A 26,225-nucleotide genomic window follows, 5' to 3' on the forward strand; every position below is an offset into this window, starting at 1 on the left:
TCCATCAATTTGAATGATGACACACCGGTCAGCTATAAGCCATACCGGCTTCCTTATAGTGAGCGGACCGTCGTACGAGAGATGGTAGGAGAACTGCTTGATAATAATATAATAAGAGAATCCCATTCTGCTTATGCTAGCCCTGTAGTTCTGGTACGTAAAAAGAATAATGAGTATAGACTTTGTGTAGACTACAGGGCACTTAATAAAAAAACAGTCAAGGACAGTTACCCAATGCCAGTCATTGATGACCAGTTAGATCGATTGAGCGGCAAAATCTTTTTCACCAGCTTGGATCTAGCATCAGGTTATTACCAAATACCGGTCCAGGAAGCTTCAAGACACATAACAGCTTTTATAACACCCGATGGCCACTTTGAATACACAAGGATGCCGTTCGGGCTGGTTAATGCACCCGCCGTTTTTCAGAATATGATTAATAAGGCACTCGGAAATAGAAGATTTGACCTGGCGATACCGTACCTGGACGATCTATTAAGTACAGGAAGTACTTTTCAGGAGGCTTTTCAGAAACTGGAGGAAATTCTTGAATTACTTGGCAAGGCTGGGTTGACTCTAAACCTGAAAAAGTGTTTCTTCTTCCAATCGGAAATTGATTACCTAGGGTATGAAATCTCGGAATCTGGAATTCGCCCCGGTATCAAGAAAATACGTGCCGTTTCCGAATTCCCGAAACCGACAAACGTGCATCAGATCCGTCAATTTATCGGCTTGGCTAGTTTTTTCCGCCGTTTTATCTATAATTTTGCTACACTCGCTAAACCTTTAACTCAATTGACCAAGTCGGACGTGGCCTGGAGTTGGGGCCCTGAACAAGAAACTGCCTTCCAGGAAATCAAATCCAAATTGATAAGTAGACCCATACTGGCACTGTACAATCCTGACCATATGACTGAGGTACATTGTGACGCTAGTAAAATAGGGGTAGGTGGAGTTCTGTTCCAAAAGGGTTTGGATGACGAGAAGCTACGTCCAGTAGCCTATTTCAGCCGACAAACTACGCGTGAAGAATCTGTCTGGCATTCATATGAACTAGAGACGATGGCGGTGGTACTCTCTCTAAAGAAATTTCGCGTCTTCTTACTTGGATTACAGTTTAAGGTAGTGACTGATTGCGTTGCACTACGGACAACGCTCACGAAGAGGGACCTTATACCAAAAGTAGCAAGATGGTGGCTCATGTTGCAAGAATACAATTTCACGATTGAGTACAGACCTGGTCACAGAATGCAACACGTAGATGCATTGAGTCGCAATCCATTACCGATAGAAGAACATGACGAGCTTGAGGTACTTCAAATTACAACTAATGATTGGCTACATACAGTGCAGATGACAGATCCTCGATTGAAGCACATTAGAACTATTTTAAAGACCAGTGAATCTGATTTTAAGGAATTTTCTGATAACTACGTTCTTCGTGATGATAAGTTATATAGGCGTGTGGGCCGAAAATTAAAGTGGGTGGTGCCCCATGGAGCCCGGTGGCGTATATGTCAAATAAATCATGACGAAGCGGGCCACTTCGCGCTGGATAAAACACTAGAAAAGATAGGTACGGATTATTGGTTTCCTAAAATGAAACGGTTTGTCAAGAAATATGTCTCATCTTGTATAAATTGCGCATATAATAAAGAAATGGGGGGAAAAAAATCGGGCTATTTGCACCCCATCCCTAAAACTGCGACAATCTTTCACACACTTCATATTGACCATTTAGGCCCTTTTGTTAAGAGCAAGAGAGGAAACACATATATTCTGGGAATAATCGATGGATTTAGTAAGTTCATCGTGGTAAAGGCTGTTAGAAATACTAAATCGAAAACTTCTATTAAAGCTCTTGAAGACACATTTTCCTATTTTGGTTACCCGAAAATTATAATCTCGGACCAAGGGACTAGCTTTACTTCGGCAGAGTTTAAGAGGTTTTTGGAGCCACTAGGAATCAAACATGTGCTCAACGCGGTTGCAACACCGCGAGCAAATGGACAGATTGAACGGTACAATAGAACCATTTTGAACTCATTAGCCGCAATGAACCATGATCTTGATGAAAAAGATTGGGATTTAAATATACAAAAACTTCAATGGAGTCTGAACAACACGCTGAACAAGGGAATAGGTAAATCTCCTGCAGAAGTGGTGTTCGGACACAGAACTGATGGACCGTCGGAAAACATGCTAAAATCAGCACTGGAGCAAGAAGGAGACAATCACACAGAAATAAGAGAAACTGTGGAAAACAATATCAAAGAGAAACAAAAGAAAATGAAAGAGGCGTTCGACAAAACAAGAGCTCCCACGAAGGTGTTTAAGATAGACGATTTGGTGATGATACCAAATCACAACCCGGAAAAAGGAAAAAGTAAAAAACTGTGCCCCAAATTTCGAGGACCGTTTAAGATAACATCTGTTTTAGATCAAGATAGGTATGAAATATCGAATATCGAAGGCCATTCCCAAAAGAAGTATAAAAATATATATCCTGCTGATCATCTCAAACCCTGGATAACTTTTAGTTTATCCCCTCCAGCCAGTGAAGGCAGTAATGGTGACGGCAGTAGTGACGACCAAACATAACAGACGAGATGTAAATATTCGTAAAAAAAAAAAAAAAAAATAATAAAAAAAAAAAAAAAAAAAAAAAAAAAAAAAAAAAAAAAAAAAAAAAAAAAAAAAAAAAATGGTGTAGTAATATTATGTTGCATGATTATAGAGTGGTATGTTTATGATGTAATCAGGTATATGAATTCCTATTTTATAATGTCATAACCATTTTCAGATTAGGTATATAATGACGATGGGTAAAGACTGATGGTGGTGTCCAATAAATACACAGACAACTTTACCCATGCATGCCTGTGATATTATAGGAAAGAGAGTAATTTTAACAAATCATGTTCCGAGAGTGACAATCAGTAAATAAATAAATAATAATAATAATTAAAAAAAAAAAAAAAAAAAAAACCGACTTATGTATGGACTTATTCCTGGTGTGATAAGCGGTGATACTGAGAAAATTTTATGTGATATAATTGGTCCCAAGTGTGACCGTTAGCAGATTCGAGAAAATAATACCGACTTATGTATGGACTTATTCCTGGTGTGATAAGCGGTGGTTATTGAGAAAATTTTATGAAATTCACTTTGTCCCAAGTGTGACAGCCAGCAAATGAGTGAAAAGAATACCGACTTATGTATGGACTTATTCCTGGTGTGATAAGCGGTGATTATTGACAAAATTTTATGAAATACACCTTGTCCCAAGTGTGACAGCCAGCAAATGAGAGAAAAGATTACCGACTTATGTATGGACTTATTCCTGGTGTGATAAGCGGTGATTATTGAAAATATTTGATGTAATATACGTTGTCTCAAGTGTGACAACCAGCAAAGGAAAGAAACGAATACCGACTTATGTATGGACTTAGTCCTGGTGTGATAAGCGGTGATTGCTGAGAATATTTGACGTAATATGTCCCAATTGTGACATACGGCAAGTGGAAATTGTTTATTTATTTTGTTCCAAGTGTGCTAAAAAGGATGGCAGCATGCACTGTAATATAAACCTAAGAATAAGGAATCAAGCCTTACAAATGGAAGGTGACAGGATGGATGTAAACAATGGATCTTATTTCAATGAGAAAAGCTATTCCTAATAAAAACGGGCAAACGAATGGGAAAATGGCTTAGGACGGCTGAAAAATGATAAACAATAATAATCTGTTGGAACTTTATTCGATAATGTTGTTGCCATGGTGGTGATAACCTGTGATGTCTGAACAATATCTTGGAACATGAACATTTTTTTTTTATTATTTTTATTTTTTTTATTTTTTTTATTTTTTTTTGTTTGATGCGTGTTGCTTTAATTGTTTATTTTACACATTTTATTTTATTTTGTGTTTAATTACTTCTGCTAGGAAAAATTTCAAAACGAAATATCATTTTATGTTACTATTAATATTAATATAATTTGTATTCGAGTAGGTATGAACATAATATGTTGATTTTGAGATTTGATGATATTATAAATACTATCTGTCCCGGCTTACTCTATTATTAGCATCTTGCTGGATGCATTTTAAATTGTTGCGTATGATTAATAATAATTTACTGATCTCATTGTAACTTACTGGTCATAAGTATAAGACTAACTATTTCGATCTCAATTGCTCAACTATTCTTAGTATTGTATAGAACTCAGTATAGTATAGATTTAGGGTTAGAATTTGAAAGCATTAATGTAACCATCTTTGATCTGTTAAAGAATTTATTATGTTATCATATTATCTAAAATGTAAGATTAATTAATAGTATATTTTTTTTTGTTTTATATTGAGTTATGGGTATGAGGCCATTACCCTTAGTAGGAAGGCCGAGTTCCCAGAAATGAGGGCATCTCTGGAGGAACAGAATGGCCGACTGTTGGCAACACTGTGCAGGGACAGCCATCTTGGGTCCGACAGAGAGAGAGGGTGGATGGACGATAGAAGCAAAAATAGGGATATACGCGGCGAATTGGATTGTACGACCGATTGATTATATAATTTAATAGATGAGAATTGTGTAAATAACATTAAAAGTAAGTAAAGTGATTATTCAAAGTGCATACCTCAGTTTCATTGACGCATAGCTACCTAACCTATAAAAGATCAACGAGCCTGCTGCTGCTGGACAATGCAGTGGATGGTGGAGTATGGGCAGCAGATTAGTAGGTATGGCGTTTTTACATTAAGCACACACGGGAGTACAATAAACTATTTTTTAAGGCAGTATAAATGCACACAGGAACCAATACTACTCTGACACGTCTTTGGAATTTAATGTGGACGTTTCTCTTATCGAGGACGAAACTTAAGGTTCGTACGCACCTGAGCGGCGCGGCGCGGCGCTTCAGTGAGCTTCACGTCGCGGCACAGAGCTTCAAAATATCATTTCTATCATTTTGTATGGCGCATATCGCACTAGAGCGGCGCGGCGCGGCGCTTCACCGCGCGTTGCCGCGCGGCACGGCTGGAGAGAATATTTTGAAGCGCAGCGAAGCGACGCGCAGTGCAGTGACGCTAGTGCGACATACCCAGCGGCGCGGCGCGGCGCTTCAGTATGCGTACGTCGCTCGAATAAGATACACGCGCATCTTGTTAGGTATTTAAAGTACAGGCAAGAATCGGCAAGATAGACCTCAAAATAAATAACGTAGGTTTAATTTTTGACACATGACGTGTTCCTCATGCTCTTAGAAGTATATCCTCAAAGGTCCCAACCCCTAGGATGTCGGCTTCCCCCCTTCCCAGTGTCTAAATGTATAAATGTCTCTCCGAGCGTTATGAGAAAACATCAATGGTAAAAATAATCCTGATTAAATAACTATAATATATTATGTACATATTATACCTACCTACTTCATCTAGGTAGAATTAATAGTTTCGGAAATATGCCTACCTATTGTACTTGTGTTTATATTATACAAGCTTATGCCCGCGACGTCGTCCGCGTGGACTACACAAATCTCGAACCCCTATTTAACCCCCTTAGGGGTTGAATTTTCATAAATCCCTTTTTAGCGGATGTCTACGTCATATTAGCTAGTTAGCTAGCCAGCATGCCAAATTTCAGCCCGATCCGTCAAGTAGTTTGAGCTGTGCGTTGATAGATCAGTCAGTCAGTCACCTTTTTCTTTTATATAGGTATTTAGATATAATATGTACCTGTGTTTACCTGCCTATTTTATATATTCTATTGCACATAAAACAAAGACATTTTGCGAAAATGCTTTTTCTAATGTAATTTCCACAGAACCTAAGGGACTAGCTGATGCCCGCAACTTCGTTCGCGTAGATGTAGGTTTTTTAAAAATCCCGTGGAAACTTTTTGATTTTCGGGATAAAACTAGCCTATGTGTAGGTACACATAGGCTACTTTTATCCTACAGGGTATAATCTATCTCAGGTATATAGGTACGAGTAGGTAATTCCCGGAAATGTGCTCACCTATAGAAAAATCTAAATCCACGCGGACGAAGTCGCAGGCATCATCTAGTTGCATTTTTTTTTAGATTTTTAATCCCGTGTGAACTCTTTGATTTTCCGGGATAAAAAGTTGCCTACCTCTGTCAATTCCCGGAATGCAAGCTACCTCTGGTCCAAACTTCATATAAATGGGCCTTTAACAATCCTGTGGAAATTCTTTCATTTTCCAGGATAAAAAGTAGCCTGTCCTTCCCCGGGATGTAATTCAACTTTGTACCAAATTTCATCAAATTCGGTTAAGCTGTTGAGCCGTGAAAAGCTAGTATATAGACAGACAAATACACTTTTGCGTTGATAATAATATAAGTATGGATATGCATAAATATTTTTTTATAATTTCCATAAAAACTATCATCATCATCATCATCATCAACCGATAGATATGTCCACTGCTGGACATAGGTTTCTTGTAGGATTATATTACCGACCTGTGTGGTATACCTATTGTTTCTAATGTAATTTCCACAAAAACTATTAGGCAATAGCATAAAGAATTTTGTCTTCGACATTCTGAAATAAATGTGAAATGGTACAGAGTCATTAAGAAGGCGAGGAAACAAAATGTGATATCCTTCTTGATAGCGTGACTTTGGTATGTCAGCAATCCATTTCTTCTTCTTTTTTAGGGTTCCGTACCTCAAAAGGAAAAACGGAACTCTTATACGATCACTTTGTTGTCTGTCTGTCTGTCTGTCTGTCTGTCTGTCTGTCTGTCTGTCTGTCTGTCTGTCTGTCTGTCTGTCTGTCTGTCTGTCTGTCTGTCTGTCTGTCTGTCTGTCTGTCTGTCTGTCTGTCTGTCTGTCTGTCTGTCTGTCTGTCTGTCTGTCTGTCTGTCTGTCTGTCTGTCTGTCTGTCTGTCTGTCTGTCTGTCTGTCTGTCTGTCTGTCTGTCTGTCTGTCTGTCTGTCTGTCTGTCTGTCTGTCTGTCTGTCTGTCTGTCTGTCTATCTGTCTGTCTGTCTGTCTGTCTGTCTGTCTGTCTGTCTGTCTGTCTGTCTGTCCGTCTGTCTGTCAAGAAACCTACAGGGTACTTCCCGTTGACCTAGAATCATGAAATTTGGTAGGTAGGTAGATCTTATAGCTGACATTTGGGGAAAAATCTGAAAACCGTGAATTTAGGGTTAGATCACACAAAAAAAATTAAATTGTGGTCATGAACTAATAATTAGTATTTTCAACTTTCGAAGTGAGTGACTATACCAAGTGGGGTATCATATGAAAGGTCTTCACCTGTACATTCTAAAACAGATTTTTATTTATTTTTATGCATCATAGTTTTTGAATTATCGAAATCATACGACTGTAGTACGGAACCCTCATTGCGCGAGCCTGACTCGCACTTGGCCGGTTTTTTCTCTTCGATAATTCGTTCTTCTTCTGCACAACAAAGAAATAATAATCAAATCCTCTTCACTGTCGCTCATCTTGCGACGTTGTTGCTCGTACGCGAACGGGTATAAAAGTGACGCGCAAGTGACGCGAGGTGCCGCGTACTGAAGTTGTAGTGCGGTAGGCACCGTCGAGCGGCCTGAGGTGACGCGTTCTGCAGTCGGACTGAAGCGCCGCGCCGCGCCGCTCAGGTGCGTACGAACCTTTATAGGTATAGGTACTTACAGTTAGTAGTGATTCTAAGCGTAACTAAGTTTAAGAGTATTCGCATCTTTTGCGTCTAGTATAAATATATGGGTAGTGATTTATAATATGGGTTAGTAGTGATTTATAATATTATGGGTAGTGATACAAGGAATGCTATGAACTGTGATTAGCAACAGATACGTCTTGTCGAGTAGTTCGCTCGGGACCGCCGCCGCCGCAAAGTTGGAAACTTTTAATGATTCCACTTGCAACCCGATATCAGTTCGAAACTCGTGTCCTGTTACACTATTGTTATAGTCATCATCATCATCATCATCAGTCAGTGGACATCCACTGTTGGACATAGGCCTTCCCTAAAGAGTGTCACTACAGTCTACACCCGATCCTCAGCCTTCCTCATCCAGCCACTTCCTGCCAGCCTCTTTATATCGTGGGCGTCCCACAGTCCTCACTACGCTCGCTAACACGCGGTCTTCCACTCAAGGACTTACCGGCTCCAAAGGCAATCGCCTCTACGGCAGGCATTGACCTGCCCACTGCCACTTCAGCTTGCTAATAGTTTGGGCTATGTCAGTGACTTTGGTTCTCCTGCAGATCTCCTCATTTCGGATCTTGTAAACTCCTAACATAGCCGCCCGCCCGGCCGCTAGCCCGCTGAGTGACTGAGCTTTCTTATGAGGCCCATAGTTAGCGACCATGTCTCGGATCTATATGTCATCACTGGTAACACGTACTGTTTGAAGACTTTGCTATTCAAGCACTGAGGAATTTTGGACAAGAAGACATCTCGAAGGAAGAAATGAGTTTAATTAAAAAAAAACTTAAGGGTAGCACTTAAATATTTCAATGTAGTTCTCTCGTGACGGTCTCTATTACGCGCCAGCTGCAGAGCATTAGCAATCTAGGGTTAACGTGATACGCTCACAGCCGCAAACCGCTAACGACGCAAGACGTAGCTAACGTGCTCTTTAGAGTAAGTAGCGACTAATTGCTGAATTTAATTTAAATTTCTCTGCCAAACACGAAAGGTTCCATACCATCGTACCGTTCCATATCGTTGTACGGAGTAAGAGTTTTAATATGCGTGTCAATTTTTTAGATTTAACGTGCAGCTTTTATCAATCTAAATGTATAATAGCAAAAGGTGATGGACTGACTGACAGATCTATCAACGCACAGCTCAAACTAATGGACGGATCGGGCTGAAATTTGGCATGCAGATAGCTATTATGACGTAGGCATTTTCATTTTTTAATTCAACCCCGAAGGGGGTCAAATAGAGGTTTGTTTGTGTAGTTCACGCGGACGAAGTCGTGAGCATAAGCTAGTAAAACATAAGAGAATTATACTGACAACAAAATAACATGTGTAAATTGTTACTGTTTACTCGTAAAAATATTTTAAAGATTTAAAAAAAGATAAAAAGTTATGTTTCCGCCCGGGATCGAACCGGGGGCCTTCTGCGTGTTAGGCAGATGTGATAACCGCTACACCACGGAAACGATATTGGTATTGACTAAAATAACGTTCACTTATTTTACGTTCACTTGGTACATAGTAATTTACTATTTATAAACCATATAATATTATTTATTTTATTATTCGAAAGTGAACTTAAAAGACCGTGTTATCTTATCATCGCTGTACACTGCCAGTTTATTTTATAAGTCGCCGTTTAATTTGGTAGGTATAGTCTGCGACAGGTTGAGATGGCAATCTGAGTATGAGGGGAGGGGACGCCCGGCACATCCGCACGTCACCTGCGCTCGCCCACACCGGGTTAGCGCGGAGGCTGTGCGGGTGTGCGGGGCGTTCTATCCCCGATTGCCATTTCAACATTTCATTTGAATCTAAATTCCAATTTAGTGCCAGGAAATTCGAACGTAACCTAAATACCTAGTGCAGACAGTGTACCGTTAATCTAAACTACCAGGAAAACATAAGAGACAAATGGTTGTGTCAGAAATGGTCGCAGAGAGCGTCCTACTACAAACATTTTCACCTTAACATAAAAGGAATAGGAAACTAGATTGCTTCTATGTTCCGAATTGCTGCAGCTTTGAGTTTACAAAACTGTTGTAAATTGTTAAACCTACAAACTAGGGATTCGGTAAGCAGCTTATATGGGTATTTACTATTTAACTCGTATTGGAACCTACTTGGAAGTGTATTTTCATGAAGTCCTATCAATTAGCTTAGCGATTTAGTTTGTGAATGTAGTCAGTATTCCTACTAGTAGCATTCCAAGTGCAATGATTAAATTATTTGGTATTAATTAGCTTTAGATTAAGCAATCGATAAAATTAAATTTTGAGGTCAATCTTAATGTAAATGAAAAACCAAGGCGTGGTGGCATATCCAAAAAAGTATAAATAAAAATCTAACCGAGAGTAACCGACATAACTCAACAGGTTGCGAAAGCTGAAGTGGCAATGGGCATTGCACATAGTTCGAAAAACCGACAGACCCTCAACGGTTTCAAGGTGCCATGCATTGGCACTTGGCTCCCACTAGGTGGACCACAGATTACAGAATTAAGGTGGACGGACAACATCGCTACACGAGATCAAGGTATATCCAGCAATGGACGTCTATTAGTTGGCGATAATGTTGATGAATTATTAATTATGGGTTATCGCCAAGTGCAATAGTAGGTACGTTAGTACCCTTATTATAAATGCGAAATTGTGCTTTTTTGTTGATTTGTTGGTTTGTCCTTCAATCACGTCGCAACGGTGCATCGGATTGACGTGATTTTTTGCATGGGTATAGATAAAGACATGGAGAGTGACATAGGCTACTTTTTATCCCGGAAAATCGAAGAGTTCCCACGGGATTTTAAAAACCTAATTCCACGCGGAGGAAGTTGCGGGCATCAGCAAGTTATGAAATAATTTCTTTCAATAAAGTTTCTTTCAGACAAGCCGGCAAGCGCTTACGAGCACGAAGAAATCAACATTGTAATCTTTTGTTTTTTGTTGAAATTAAAAAAAAAAAACTTATAACTTCTATTAACTTAGCTCATAAGAATCAAGTACATTTACCAGACAGTTATTTCCTTTATATTTCATGAACAAAGCTATTACTTTAAATTATAACCAATAACCGTTAGTGAAAGGAAGTTCCTAGAGAACTATATCAAAGACTTGACATAGCGCTGGCAAATATGAAAGGTAATTTCGATGAAACTTAGTTTATTTACTAGACATTAATTTAATTTATATTTATTGTAAACCATTAAGTAAAAGGAATTTCTTAGAAAACTGTAATATAAAAGGCTTGACTTGGTTCTAGAAAATGTTAATAATTTATTTATTACATTTTTTATTTAATTTTATATTTATATAATAAATAATGATCTAGCTTATTCCCGCGACTTCTTCCGCGTGGAGCACACAAATTTTGAATCCCTATTTCACTCCCTTAGGAGTTGAATTTTCAAAAATCCTTTCTTAGCGGATGTCTACGTCAATAGCTATCTGCATGCCAAATTTCAGCCAGCCCGATGGAGGACGCTTGCCTAGAAGATGCCTTTTCACTCTAGACTGGAAGTCATCCATATTAAAATTAAAGGGGAAAACTGTAGATGCCGGAAGGGCGTTCTGAATTAGACAAGGAAATAAATCCGGCCGCGGAATTTCGACTACGTAAGGTTGCAGACCTTGTCGATCCTTTGCAATATGATATTGTAAACTAAACCAGCTGCTGTGTGCTATTATAACTCTAAGTCTGCGGCCCAGCTGGAAGCGGGCGCGTCCTGCGGGGCGGCCAGCGGGCGCGATGCCATACTCTCCGACCCGTTTCGGTTTGGACGCGTCCGAGATCCTTCCAATTTCTTGTAAATTTTAATAGTTTGTTCTACACGCTGGCCGCCCCCAAGGCGCACCCACTCCCACCTGGGCCGCAGACTTATATGAGGCTATTTAACGGATCTCTAAACATTTTTAAGGCCGGCAATGCATTGACAGTTTGCATGTGCATTGACATGAACATATTAAAAAGCCCTCTCTAGGGCTTTTTAATATGTTCATTTTTAGCTCTATGCTGATGTAAGAAAACCGAAAATAAATAAATAAAAATATACAGCAAAAATATCTCGTGTTTTGGTTATACAGGTATACTATGTCGGTAAATAATAAATATTAATCGGTAAAGTTACAACTTGCCGTGTCGTGTTATAAAATAAGAATAAATTCTAAATGGCGTCCTTCCGTAACGTGGTTCAAGTTATTATTTCAAGTGTTCTTCACTTTCTTCAGTGAAGCACACTTGAGAAAGTGAGGCACACTTCATAAATTATTAAAATGTTAGGCATGAATGACTAGAACACTGTTCCATAATGTAAGAACAACTTTGTACAAGAATTAAATAATATTCTATGAGAAAAACAAGTACTTAAGTAATATTGAAACTAACTTAAAAAAATTGATTAGGTACAACTTATTTTACTCCAAAGACCACCACCTAGGTTGAATTCTCTGTGTTTTACTCACAAAATTCATATAATTTGAAATAGATCTTTTATCTTCACGCTTTATATGTACCTACACAACCTGTGTAGTATCAAGATAAAGAATCCATTTTCTCAACCTGAAAACAAAGTCTAACAACAAAATAAATTCATAAATGCTAGATCCCTAGTCCTAATAATTTGGTGGTAGGTGGTAGACATAACCCCTGCAGCAACAGTCAGATTTTCCTTTTATATATCACTTCTCTCCCACATATATATCCCTCACCCATGTATAGTCTATACTAATATTATAAAGAGGTAAATTTTGTAAGTTTGTTTGTAGAGGGTAATCTCTGGAACTATCTACTGAATAAATTTTGAAAATTCTATCACCAGTAACATAGATTTTATTAAAAAAAATTGCAATAAGCTGCCTGTGCGAAGCTGGGGCGGGTATAGTAATATTATAAATACGTAAGTGTGTTTGTTTGTTGGTTTATCAGTTTGTCGCAACTGAGCAACGGATTGATGTGATTTTTTGTCTGGTTATAGCTAAAGATGTGGAGAGAGACATACCTAGGCTACTTTATCCCGGAATATCAAAGAGTTCCCACGGGATTTTTAAAAACAATTTTTAAATCCACGCGGACGAAGTCGCGGGCATCAGCTAGTAGATATTTAAATAAAGTGAAAGGTCAGCCATGTCTTCCTACGCATTACTCGAGAAAGTGCTTCCAATCAAAATTTAAGATAGTCCCTCGACATTTACTTAAAATTATCTCAGCAAAGTACTCTCTCAAGCTGCCGCAATTAAAATATTTTGAAATAAAGCATTTCAGGGAATGCTGAAAGTTTATTGTCCAGACTTAATTTTTTATCCTGCTTCAACCAAGTCACTTAAAAAGTTTTCAAAAACCCTGACTGTGGTTTGCACTGCATTTCTTTCAGCCCGCACATTTTGATATTTTAACAATTTTATGTGACACTCGCCACATTAAGACGTATCATTTACTAGCTTATGCTCGCGACTTCGTCCGCGTGGACTACACAAATTTCAAATCCCTATTTCACTCCCTTAGGGGTTGAATTTTTAAAAATCCTATCGGATGCTTACGTCATAATAGCTATCTGCATGCCAAATTTCAGCCCGATCCGTCCAGTAGTTTGAGCTGTGCGTTGATAGATCAGTCAGTCAGTCAGTCAGTCAGTCACCTTTTCCTTTTATATATTTAGAAGATTAAAACTAGTTGAGCCGTTGAGTAGTTACAGCAATCATAGGAACGGACATACCAACAGTCCAACATACATCATATATCAGGAAATGAATATTTCCTGCCTTTACATACCTACAGGCTACTACAGGTCAAAAACATATCTAACACTCCTTTTCCTCCCTTCGCCGCAGTCGGGTAAAAAGGATCTCAGTTCGCCGCTATGTATTCACGACAGAATGGAGGCTGACTTTATTTTCTTCAAAAACCACTGAACCTATTTTAAGATGGTTCTTTGCATTATTGATCTGAATAAGTTCTTTGATAAATACCTACGTTCATCCCTGTTCACATTTAGTTTTTAATATTTATTTTACACTTGTTTCGTATCATTTATTTAAGCCTATTATTAGTTTGGTTTATTTTTGTTAATTTGTATTTACTTTTAGATTCCAACTGCGTGGCAAAGGCTCCCCTCTTCCGCTTCCAATCCTTTTTATTTTGTGCTGTGCGGAACCATAGTCGTGTGCCATAGTTTCCCCTCAAATCTCTCTACTATTGCACCGTGTAAGCCTATATCTTATTTCCTTTTTAAGTACCTTGGTAGCCAAGTTGTAGTGTTTTTGCTCCATAGTGTAGCAAGGGCAGGAAATGAACATTTCCTGCCTTTCCAACACGTCCTGCCCAGTTCCCTCTTTTTTGTATTAGAAAATATCATTCGCACAGTATAGAGAATACTTGGTAATGATCCAAGATAGCTCTACCCAAGCTAAACCTGAATTAAAAGTGGTAGGTATTTCTGTTGTTACCTATATATCGGATCATAGAGCGAGCATCAGCCCCATTCTCCTAATTGGCTTTTACACTGGTGTATCAAGCACTAAGTCGCTTTGCGGCACAGCTTTGCCGGTACATCTGTACCTAACTAGTATCTACTTTACTTGTGCATAGAGCTTATGTAGAGTAGGTAGGTACTAGGTAGTTTCTTTAGATTAAACCTGTCGGAAAACCTCTACGCGTTGAACCTGTGTTCTTCGCGTAGGGTTTGGGAAGACATTCCAATAATTCGTTAAAAATATTTAAATAATACTACTGCTTTTCTGATTGACGCTTATCTAAATATAAAGAAGGAAAAGGTGACTGATTGACTGATCTATCGACGCACAGCTCAAACTACAGGACGGATCGGGCTAAAATTTGGTATGCAGATAGCTATTATGACGTAGGCATCCGCTAACAAAGGATTTTTGAAAATGCAACCCCTAAGGGGGTGAAATAGGGGTTTGAAATTTTTGTAGTCTACGCGGACGAAGTCGCAAGCATAAGCCAGTCTAAATATATAAAAGGAAAAGGTAACTGACTGAGCGATCTATCAACGTACAGCTCAAACTACTAGACTAATCAGGTTGAAATTTGGTATGCAGATAGCTATTATGACGTAGGCATCCGCTAAGAAAGGATTTTTGAAAATTCATCCCCTAGATAGACTGAGATAGAGTGAAATAGAGGTTTGAAATTTGTGTAGTCCACGCGAACGAAGTCACGGGAATAAGCTACTATTATATATTACTAGCTGATGCCGGTGTCATAAAGTCACAGCCGAAGCCTTTCAAAAGACAAAAAGATCAGGCAGAAGATGTAGGCAGGTATAGGTAGGTCGCTGTGTAAAAATATTTTCTTAAAAGGAAGCCTTGAGGGTCGCCTTATAACGTGTCTACTGGTAGGTAAAGATAATGTTGATAAGAAATATTTTCGTGAATTATAGCGGCTTAAGCCTCACGAATGTCGAATACTTGGCAAAATATTCCGAATTGTCTGCTGCGTAGGTACTGATAAAATTAATGCGATGGCGGTGGTATACTAATGCAAATATTTATAGACATAGAATATATTTGATCATAATTATATTCCTACTAGCTTATACTCGCGACTTCGTCTGCGTGGACTACACAAATTTCAAACCCCTATTTCACCCGCTTAGGGGTTGAATTTTCAAAAATCCTTTCTTAGCGGATACCTACGTCATAATAGCTGCCAAATTTCAGCCCGATCCGTCCAGTAGTTTGATCTGTGCGTTTATAGATCAGTCAGTCAGTCAGTCACCTTTTCCTTTTATATATTTAGATGTCTATAAAATATAGGAATATAGTATGATAAAATACCTATATTTACATGTCTGTAAATAATTGATATACCTATTATTAAGTTTTTAATATAGCTACGCGGTGTCCTGCGTGAGCGACGAGTACTACGCGACGCGACGCTGCGAACGCGACGAACGCGATCAACTCAACGGCATACCGTGCTTGCGGCCTTATATGGCAGTCTGCGGCGAGACGCAGACTGCCATTATACACATTACATCGCGTCGTCGTGTCGCGTCGCGTCGCGTCGTATTCGTCGCTCACATAGGACACCAGGTTAATTTGTTAAATTAATATTTTAAACATTCCTACAAATTGAGTATGTTTGCTAGGAGCTCAAAAAATTAAACAAGAAGCCCAAACATACTGGTGGAAAGTTACTAATTAAAACCTATATCTTTTTTCGATCACTGACAAAAAAATTACTGTCTGGACATAAGGTGCCACATGCACATGCCTACGTTAAATAAATAAATTAATTCCATTTTATTTTATTTTATTCATACCTACTAATATTAGGAATGAGAAAATGTGCGTCTGTCTGCTAACTTTTCATGGCCCAACCGTTTAACATATTTTGACCAAAGCTAAAGGAACGCTGGTAGCTTGCATACCGAGGATGGACATAGGCTACTTTTTATCCCAAAAAAGCAAAAAGTTCCCACAAAAAGCAAAAATACATTTATTTCATAAAAGCTTTTATGAAATAAATGTATATCATATCAAATACAGTATATCTAAATTTTAAGTAGGTACTCTCGTGGACAAATGAAAAAACAGTCGGAAGAAACTAATATTTTCAAGTAAGTAGAAATAAATCAAGTAATATTATTAGAAAAAATGCTAAACTGAAATTTCTTACCTAGTGAAATCATGAATTTAATACAGGTGCTTATTATTAAGACAAGCTGCTTAAAGTCTGTCTCTGGAAACTTGAGGGGTTTAGCTTGAATTACTGGAATGTACAATTACATTAGAAAGGAAAGAACTCCTTTGTGTAGATACGAGCATGTCTAGTCTTAGTGGGATCTTCACTATTACTGCCAGCGGGTAAATGGCACAAGTAACGAGCGTTGAGCAATTTTCAAAGAAATATTTATCTTTTAACCGCTGAAATTAACGATAATCTTTCTATCTGTAATCTGTCGATAAGTTATCAGCAAAGTTGATATCTGTCAAACTATACAATTATTTATAAATAACAAGGTTGCTACGGTACTTATCGACGGACCACAGACAGATTAATTTTTAATTTCGGCGGTTAATCGCTTCTAAATTTCTCAACAATGTCACTAGATCGCAGCATGGTAAGTACGAAAAAATTAAGTATTTATCTATTGTCGTCCAGCGCTTCTCTGCAATTCGTTTGGGTCAGCTGTCTACCTAGAAAGGGCCTGGCCATACTGTCTTTTCTAGTGTGATGTCACCGTTCCAGCACCTTATGTGCTTAATATCTAACGGTTCTTCAAATTATGTCTTGTCTATTGCTACTACACCTTCGCAAATCGTTGAGCTGTGTTAATCTACTTTAGTAGGTACTTCTATGGTGATCATTTTTGATTTAACCACGTAGAATAACTCTGAGCATAGGCCTCTCATCGCCCACTGAGTGACTCTGAGCTTTCTTATCGGGTCCATAGTTAGCGACCAAGTCTCAGAACCGTATGTCATCACTATAATACGTACTTTTAAAATGGCTTTGTCGTTCAGGCACGGGGGAATTTTGGACGGGAAGTCATCGTGAAGCAGAGGGATGCACCATAAAAGTTGACAAGCGAGAAGAGCAACGAGGCATGAAGTAGGTTAGGGTGCTTGCTTTTTTCTTTCTGAAAAACACGTTGCGGCCACTGAGTATACGAAAATATAGCTAAATAAAAGCATATTCTCATGATAAATAGAATATTAAATGTTCGCAACTCGCTGCCACTTGTGTCTTGCGTGTAGGTTTCGCTCTTTCTAAAGCAATATTCACCCATATTGTATACAAAGAGCCTCCAACGTGACTTGTTTGCTTTAATTAAACTCCCTTCTATACGAAAGATGCGATTGGAATTCTAATTACCTGAAACCCTGGAATGTAAATACGATTTTTTACATACCAAACTGTATTTAATCAATAAAACATACAGGCATCTATATAAACTACTGACGATCACATGCAGTTTCGTTCCCGTAGGAATTTTCTAAATGTAGGGCTTTTTTCCTTGTCTACATTATAAAAGGAATCTCCGTGCAAAATTTCAGCTTTCTAGGTTCTAGGGTTTGGACTGCAATTTGATAAGTTGGATTGGGCAGTGAGTCACTATTTTGGACTGGTCTTTTTATGTTATTATTTCGATTATTATGTAAGTATGCGTAATTATTAATTTAATCGCACTATATAATTTTTATGGTCATAGTCCTGAAGAAGGTTTTTGAAAGCTGTTCTATTCAGTGACTTTAAATTGAGCGTCTGTTAGGAGTAATAAAATAACTACACATAATAATTTTGTAAAATGTTTGTAGAATTCTCGAAATATGAATTAACTTACAGTTACAGCCCCCAAGTGCATTAAATAATAAAGTGAAGTGCACTAGAATCATATGTGACGAAAACTTTATTATTTTACGCATGAGCCATCTTGGTATGTAAGTCATTATTTTATGCTGTTCTTCTCATTTTTAACCTTTAGTTCAATTCTTAGCACTCAGGGTTGATTTGGAAATTCGTCACCATCATCATCTTAACCCGAAAGCGGTGGCCCTACTCGCTATCTATTCGTCTGAAATCTGGAGCCATATTGCGCTATGCACGCCCTACATTATTGTCAAAAATAACAAACAACTAATTAGTCTAGAAATAAAAGCAGGGCATTAGACTTTGTCCACCGATATTTTATCCAAGCCAACATAGTTGGCAATCTGTAAAAGTGTTCAAGTATCAGCTCAATAGGTAGGTAATTGAGGACAAATAAGTGTTATGTGCGAAACTAAACCACTAAGTATGGCTCCGCGCCAATATCGTCGCTACAAGGGGTGGAAAGCAAACACAATATCCGATTTTGGACTTCGATTTCTGGTCTTCGTGCTTACAAAGTTTACAGCTTGTATCATTTTGCCTGCCGGAAATTAAATCGAGCTAAATCCAACTGCTGCTGTGATAGCCTATTGGTTAGGAAGTCCGCCTTCTAATCGGAGGTTCGCAGTTTGTTTCCGGGCACGCACCTCTAACTTTTCGGAGTTATGTGCGTTTTAAGTAATTAAATATCACTTGCTTTAACGGTGAGGAAACCTGCATGCCTAAGTGTTCTCCATAATGTTCTCAAAGGTGTGTGAAGTCTACCAATCCGCACATGGCCAGCGTGATAGACTATGGTCAAATCCTTCTCACTCTTTAGTGAGCCAGCATGATGATGATGAAATCCAACTGAAATTGGGGTAAAGAACAAAGACTGTCAACTGCAATAATTCTGGGTTCACTTTTTTGCATAGATGAACTTGAATTCCTTAAGACTATTATAGGATATTTTACTATTATTTCCCGATTTTTTTTGCTCATATAAATATAACTACACCCATTTTTCAAAAAACGACTAAGTAATTACAATCGGATATGTAGTGTACTGACACCGTGAACATTGGAGTTCGAGTTAGGTATCCCTAGTTACCCAAAAGACTTAAAATTTTAAATTAAAAAATTGTACCATCGCCTCATTCACTATTGCCTTATTCAATAAATAAAATCTAGTTATGAAAGGTTTTAATTCTTGTTTTTTCCTTCCAGTTTGTTTTTTAATCCCTGATAGATATGATATCTTTGGCGGGTTGCCAGTTTCATCATAGAGCCATTGCAGTGTGACCTCCGAGAAGAATCAGAAGCATACAAATTAGAACTACGAGTATTTTCTATCTACTGTGAACAATTTTTTATTTATTCAGATACAAGTTAGCCCTTGACTGCAATCGCACCTGGTGGTAAGTGATGATGCAGTCGATGGAAGCGGGCTAACCTGGAAGGAGTACCTTGGGACCCCAACGTCTGTGGATTTTTCGAAGAAGGTGCCACTTCAGCTTCGCAACCGGTTACTCTCTTTCTCTTATACGGATCTACTTACTCGCATAAGAAAGTTCAAAGTCTCTCAGCGGACGATGGAGAGAGCTATGCTCAAAGTTTTTCCGCGTGATCACATAAAAGGCGTAAGTCCTAAATTGTTTCCAACTGAAATCAATCCCGCAATCTCCCATTAAACACAGGAGGTTTTCAAAAATCCTCATGAAAATTAACTTCTCAGAAAAGCAGATATAAATCCAAATACGTCTAACGTCGACGGATAAAAAGTGATTCGTCTTGAAACAGCCAAAGTTACTAGAAAAGTGTATTACATGACGAAAGGTCAAATGGTAGATCGACCCACGCACTGCTTCAAATCGTACGCAAAACAGTTACAAATTTATCTGTTATTCTGTCCAGCAGATGTGGCTAAAGAAGATTCGATACTTTAAGGTTTTCGACATTCTCATATAAATCGAAAATGTGTCTGTATATCAGTTAGTCTTTCTGTTGGACCAAGATTAAGGATCCGCCACGAATCGCAGGAAAACATCGTGAGGAAACCTGCATGCCTGAGAGTTTTCCATAATGTTCTCAAAGGTAGACTTTGGTCAAAACCCTTCTCACTCGACTCGTGCTCTATTGGGGGCCGGCGACGGGTTGATCATGACTATTATTTTATAAGTATTATGCACGTGTAAGCCTCAAGTAAGTCACTAAACGATTCACAGCTAAGTGTAGCTGTGCGCCAGTGCACCGAAACTTTTACTGCTGAGATTCTCGAGTAGCACTTTGCAGCGTTGAATTAGCAACGAGCTTGGTAAAATGAAATTTATTCATAAATACGCATTTATTTTTATTCAAAAAATATTTATAAATCGGCATAACACATGACAGATTTCTACTATGTTTTACTCAAAATCCATGCTAATCTATACTAATATCGTACCTGCAAAAGTTTATCTGTCTGTCTGTAGGTGTGTCTGTCTGTTTAAATATCGTCTGTCTATCTGTCTATTACCGTTTAACGGTCCATCCTTTTAATCGATTTTAACGAAATTTGGTGCAGGTTCTCGGAGTCAGACATAGACTACTTTATATCCCGGCGTTTCAACGGGATTATAAAACCTAAGTCGAAGTCACGGGCATTTAATTATTGTAATAAAACTAGCTGATGCCCGCAAATTAGTCCGCGTGTACTAAGGTTTTTCCATCCCGTGGAAACTCTTTGATTTTTCGGGATGTAAAGTCCTAAAGTTTTTAAAAATGGCGTGGGAACTCTTTATTTTTCGGGGTGTAAAGTAGCCGATATCACTCTCCAGGTCTTTAGCCATACCTACTCGTCCAAAAAGTCACATAGCTCTGTTGTTCCGTTGCGATGTGATTGAAGGACAAACCGATAGACCAATTACAAACAAACATACTTTCGCATTTTATAATAATATAGGTAGAGATTATGTTACAAAACTCAATTTACATCATAACATTATCATTTACAGTACGATAATAGTAGAAATAATATGGAAATTAGAATTCAACATAACTAAATTGCTTACTCACTTAGGAATACGCAAATAATACTGTTTGTTTTCTATTGCAGCTCTTTCAGTTTATCATAACATACCAGAGAATATCATGGGATGCAAATAGCTACTAGAATATTTGGGGTGCAAGTGGTCCAAATTCTATCTTAGTGACCAAAAGCAACCCGACACTGCCAATTTGCTAACGAGGCTCTGACGCTCCCAGTCCCATTTACAGGTCACTGTGTTTAATACGGCACAGAGTAATCTCTACTGTATGTCATGTCTGCTTCATGGTAGGATCTATCCCGTGTATTCCGACAGCGTGCTGTAGAGTCCGCCACGCTGCCTAAGTTCGAATTGGCAGACTTCACACACCTTCGATAAGTAACACTTTCAGATATGCTGGTTTCCTCACAATCTTTTCCTTCACCGTTAAAGCGAGTGATATTTAATTTATTAAAACGCACTCGCAAACGCAAACTCCAAAAAAATAGAGGTGTGCCTGATATCGAACCCCCGACCTCGGAATACGAGGCGGACGTCAACCACGCTACCGCTAATAAGCCATTTGAATAGCCTTATTTAAAGAAATTGAATTTGGATAATATTCAATCGACGTATAAGTTTTTTACAACTTGGGGCAGATTTTTCCGAGAGGACCCAACTTACCAATCTGGTAAAACTAAACTCTAAAGTAGCATCAACTCAATTCATGGGTAATTGAGGACAAATATGTGCGAAACTGAACGGCGATGGATGGCACCGCGCCAATATCGCCGTGTCAAGAGGCAGTCGGGCGGCGGCAAACACAATATCCGATTTTGGGCTTTGTCATGTTGGTAGATACACCGCCGCTTCATGTTTGCTAAGTTCTCCAAGCACTATTTTGTCTAGCGGAAATTAAAGAGTTACTAAAATATTAAAACAGCCTGACATCTTTATATTCAAAGCAATATTATAAATGCCGTGCTTTGTGGTGACGGCAGATCAGAATACAGTTGTCACAACCTCTCCTCTTCCCGCGGGTGTCGTACGAGGCGACAGGAATATAACAGTACCCGTAGTACAAGATTTTACGTCTCACCAAACCAAACCAAATTCGAGAGTCGAAATACTTCCGCGTTACAGTAAACTGGATCTTAAATACCTTGTTTTAAAGCTCAAGTTTGTCTACACTTCTACAGCCAGCGCTCCAAGCGGAAACATTGCGAATTTAAAATCAGTGGCATTGAATATTTGACTTCAATTCAAGGCTGTTTAGGTCCATTTTACTGTAACGCGGAAGTATTTCGACTCTCGAATTTGGTTTGGTTTGGTGAGACGTAAAATCTTGTACTAGGTACGGGTACTGAGAACAGGCAGCAGCGTCCTCTGTGCTACTATGACTACTACCATCTACTGCGTCTGTCTGTCCGTTATGTATTTGTAATTCTATTTTTCTTTTTTGTAATATTCGCAACGATTATAATATAATAATAATACTTCATATCAAATCGTCAAACATAACGTATATTTAGCAAATTATGGTGTTGTTTTATTCGAATGGATGTACTTATATTTTTTTTTACCTTACTAAAATGGTTTATTGTTAATATTACTAAAACTATTAGGTATATAAACTTTAATCTAAATTAGAAGTAATTAAAAATATTAAAATAAAACATACAAACTTAAATAAACCTTACCAACTTAAAATTAAACGTCGTTTAGCAAATAGGTACATCATAGATTAATAATTATTGATCTCGCTCCGATATTATAAGGAAAATAATATCAACGTAAAGCAGGTTAACAAAAATTGTACTAAATAATATAATAAACGTGTTTCAGCTACCAATAGGATATCACGTACAAAAATAGAGACAACATAAATTGGGATAATAGACTCCGACAAAAAAGGTCTATTCAATCCGAAATAGCCGATATTACTAGACGATTGTATTCGATTACGAAGGGGCAAATGATCAGTCGTCCTAAGCACACCTAACTTTCGTAAAGTTTTCACACGGTATAAATTTTGTTTAATCCGTCAGGAGTGGAGCGGAGCGGAGATTTGTATAGTTGATGGAATAAAATTCACGTCATCTACCAATAATGTGATTGGTCTGCTCAATACATGTGCACTCCGTTTTAGTGGACATGTACCCTAAGAACCTGGGTTTCTTTGTGTTTAGGTAAAAAATAAAGAAATAAATTTCCCATACAAAATGACTCCCACTATTACTACTATGTACTACTACTATTACTAGATATAGGTGTACTTATTTAATTATCATTATGGGTTGGTATTGTGACAATCTGTTACATTTTGTAAGCGGTTCCTAATTGATTTCCTATAAACTAATTCACGTAATGGGTGTTTGTAGTGGTAGTCTAATTACTTTAACTATCCGGTGGCGCTAATTCGGGTGGAACACTTTAGTAAACTGGGCTAGAAGCACTTAACTTTGTTGTCTAAACTTAACAATAAATTGAATTTAAATTATAACAGCTAAACCTAAAACTAATTAGGAACATCACAATCAAAACGAATGAAACCAAAACTAAAACTTTTTTATGTAAATAAAATAAAAATCTAAATAATTAAGACGAAAACACATCGACGCCAGATGGTCCCAAGCAGGCTGGTGGCATTTAAATTTATTTTTAGGGTTCCGTACCTCAAAAGGAAAAGCGGAACCCTTGTAGGATCACTTTGCTGTCTGTCTGTCGGTCTGTCAAGAAACCTACAGAGTACTTCCCGTTGACCTAGAATCATGAAATTTGGCAGGTAGGTGGGTCTTACAGCTTGCTTTAGGGGAAAAATCTGAAAACCGTGAATTTGTGGTCACATCACACAAAAAAAAATTGTGGGCATGAACTAATAATTAGTATTTTCAATTATCAAAGTAAGATAACTATATCAAGTGGGGTATCATATGAAAGGGCTTCACTTTTGGATTATACAACAGATTTTTATTTATTTTTATGATTCATAGTTTTTGATTTAGGTATCGTGCAAAATGTCGAAAAAATACGACTGTACTACGGAACCCTCGGTGCGCGAGCCTGACTCGCACTTGGCCGGTTTTTTTAAATAAGAGTTTACTTCTAACATTTAAAAACAAACACAGCCAAAAATTTTAATCTCGCGAAAGTCATCATGAACATTTTCTCCTAAGTGAGTTTGAAATGGCCTACATAACAATAAACCTTCATTATTCACGCTCTGAAGTACATGGGTTGTAATAAATCAGTAATTATTTGGGTGAACGCATTACCAGAATAAATGGAATTAAACAATTATTCAAATGGAACCAGGTGGAACCAGGACAAAATGCAAATCACGATTCATCCTGGTCCGCCCACTCACGCACGGATACGTTAATCATTCACGTACTGGTCAAATGACCAACAAATGTTAATAATTACTTGATTTATCATCTTTATTCAGGAAGACTATAAATATACGAAAATGCCTAAATAAAAGGAGACAAAGTCTGTTAGCCTGAAATGTATGTAGGTACTTATAGTTCATACCACTTGGTGTATAGCGACTTAAATAAAAATGGCGAGCAAACGAGCAGGCGGGTCACCTGATGTTAAGTGGAATTTAGGAATTTGTTGGTCCGCTCCATGTTGAAAAAAATGTTGGATTTTGAAAAATTCAATCAATTAATCAATATATTTTTATCCTACGCCACATAAAATAGAAAGAAAAAAGAGCAAACAACGTAAGAAACAAAAAGAAATTCCAATGGAATTTTTAAAAAACCAAAATCCACGGGAACGAAGACGCAGATAAAAGATAGTTAGAAAAAGGTAATCTCTGATACTTTCACCTGCTGCTACGGATTTACGTACCATTTTAAGTTCAAATTAGTTTTGTCAAAAGCTGTCTACATAATATGAAGTAATAATATTATTATTATTACTTCAGGTGAACAGCACTTCAGTAGAAAATTATGCAGTGTCAGTATGATATAAAAATACGTTTAAAAATTCATCAATTATTATTTTCACCATTATCGTGGGAATGGCAATAGGTATCTAACTAAATATTTCATCACAATCCCGAATGAAAATATGCTGAACTTATTTTTTCATTAGTGATATAAAAATTGAAAATGATAGACACAATAATAAACTTGAATTAATTATTCACGCTGACAACAAAGGTCTGTTATAATTCGGTAATCATCTGGCTGAATGCGTTATCACAACAAATAAAATTGTATTAAACAATTATTTATTCGAATGGAAACTGTTGAAACGAGAACGATATGCAAATCAGGATTCACCCTGCTTTGCTTACGCACGATTACGTGTATCATATAATTATGTGCAACGACCGTAACTATACCTACCTATTGTTAATGTATTCATGTATGGAAAACAATCTCAAGCACAGTTTGTTCGTGGAGCACTCCAGACAAACGTAGTATGGCTCTCACTTGAATAACTCATCAGACTCAAACACATTTTGTAGGTCCCTTCTAACTAATATCTGCGTCTGTGGTTTGCCAGATTTTCGTTGAAATATTTAATTTCAAAGTTATACGGGCTCAAGGATTTAGGTACATAGATGGGTACAAATCTTTAAAGCAGTGTAACTTTAAAACTAGATATTTTTACACAAATCCTATCTCCAAAACTAGTTATCAGATCTGTACTAGAATATGCAATCGCCTTGAGTACAACCTTTGTAAAAAAATAATCCAAACCGGTTTTAAGGTTTGACCATGGATGTAGGAAATAATAATTCTTGTTGGTTTGACGGATTTATGGTAACATCGTCAAAAAATATATTATTTTATCTATTCTATGCTTTACTAAAAATGGGTAATGTTGTAGGATTAAAAAACGCGTTGTAAAATGTCTAGGCAGGCACAGTTAACTATGGGGTGCCAGCCAGGTAACCTCCCAGTGTGCCTCGGTGCTGCTGGTCCCTTTTGGATGCATCGGGCATCCGAGGGGAAGAGCAGTATTTGGGCCGGTGCACCCCGGTAATATGGCTAATAATCTCTCTTCGGGGATATTGTTGGCCATGGCTAATGACCTGGCAGGGGGAGGTTTCTCCGCGTGTCACAGCGGACGAGGCGGAGGTTGAGACGCGGGCGGCGTGCGCGGGATTGCATTGTCGCCCGTTGGGTCTCCGGGGGAGGTGAGGTGCACATAGTTGGTGCACCTCGGACGTGCGTGGAGGACGTGGAGGGTCCGCTTCGGCGGACGTCG

At 38.0% G+C, this 26,225-nt stretch overlaps 1 protein-coding gene and 1 non-coding gene across 2 annotated transcripts in view; both read right to left on the bottom strand.

Annotated features, from left to right (window-relative positions):
- Positions 1–26,225, bottom strand: part of LOC117986474 (Kv channel-interacting protein 4-like) — a 231,227-nt gene that overhangs the window by 194,872 nt on the left and 10,130 nt on the right. The window lies entirely within an intron of this gene.
- On the bottom strand, positions 9,077–9,149 carry TRNAV-AAC (transfer RNA valine (anticodon AAC)). The gene has a single exon. It is a non-coding gene; the product is annotated as a tRNA-Val (tRNA).

The sequence above is a fragment of the Maniola hyperantus genome, chromosome 11 (genome assembly GCF_902806685.2).
Source record: "Maniola hyperantus chromosome 11, iAphHyp1.2, whole genome shotgun sequence".
Taxonomy (NCBI): domain Eukaryota; kingdom Metazoa; phylum Arthropoda; class Insecta; order Lepidoptera; family Nymphalidae; genus Maniola; species Maniola hyperantus.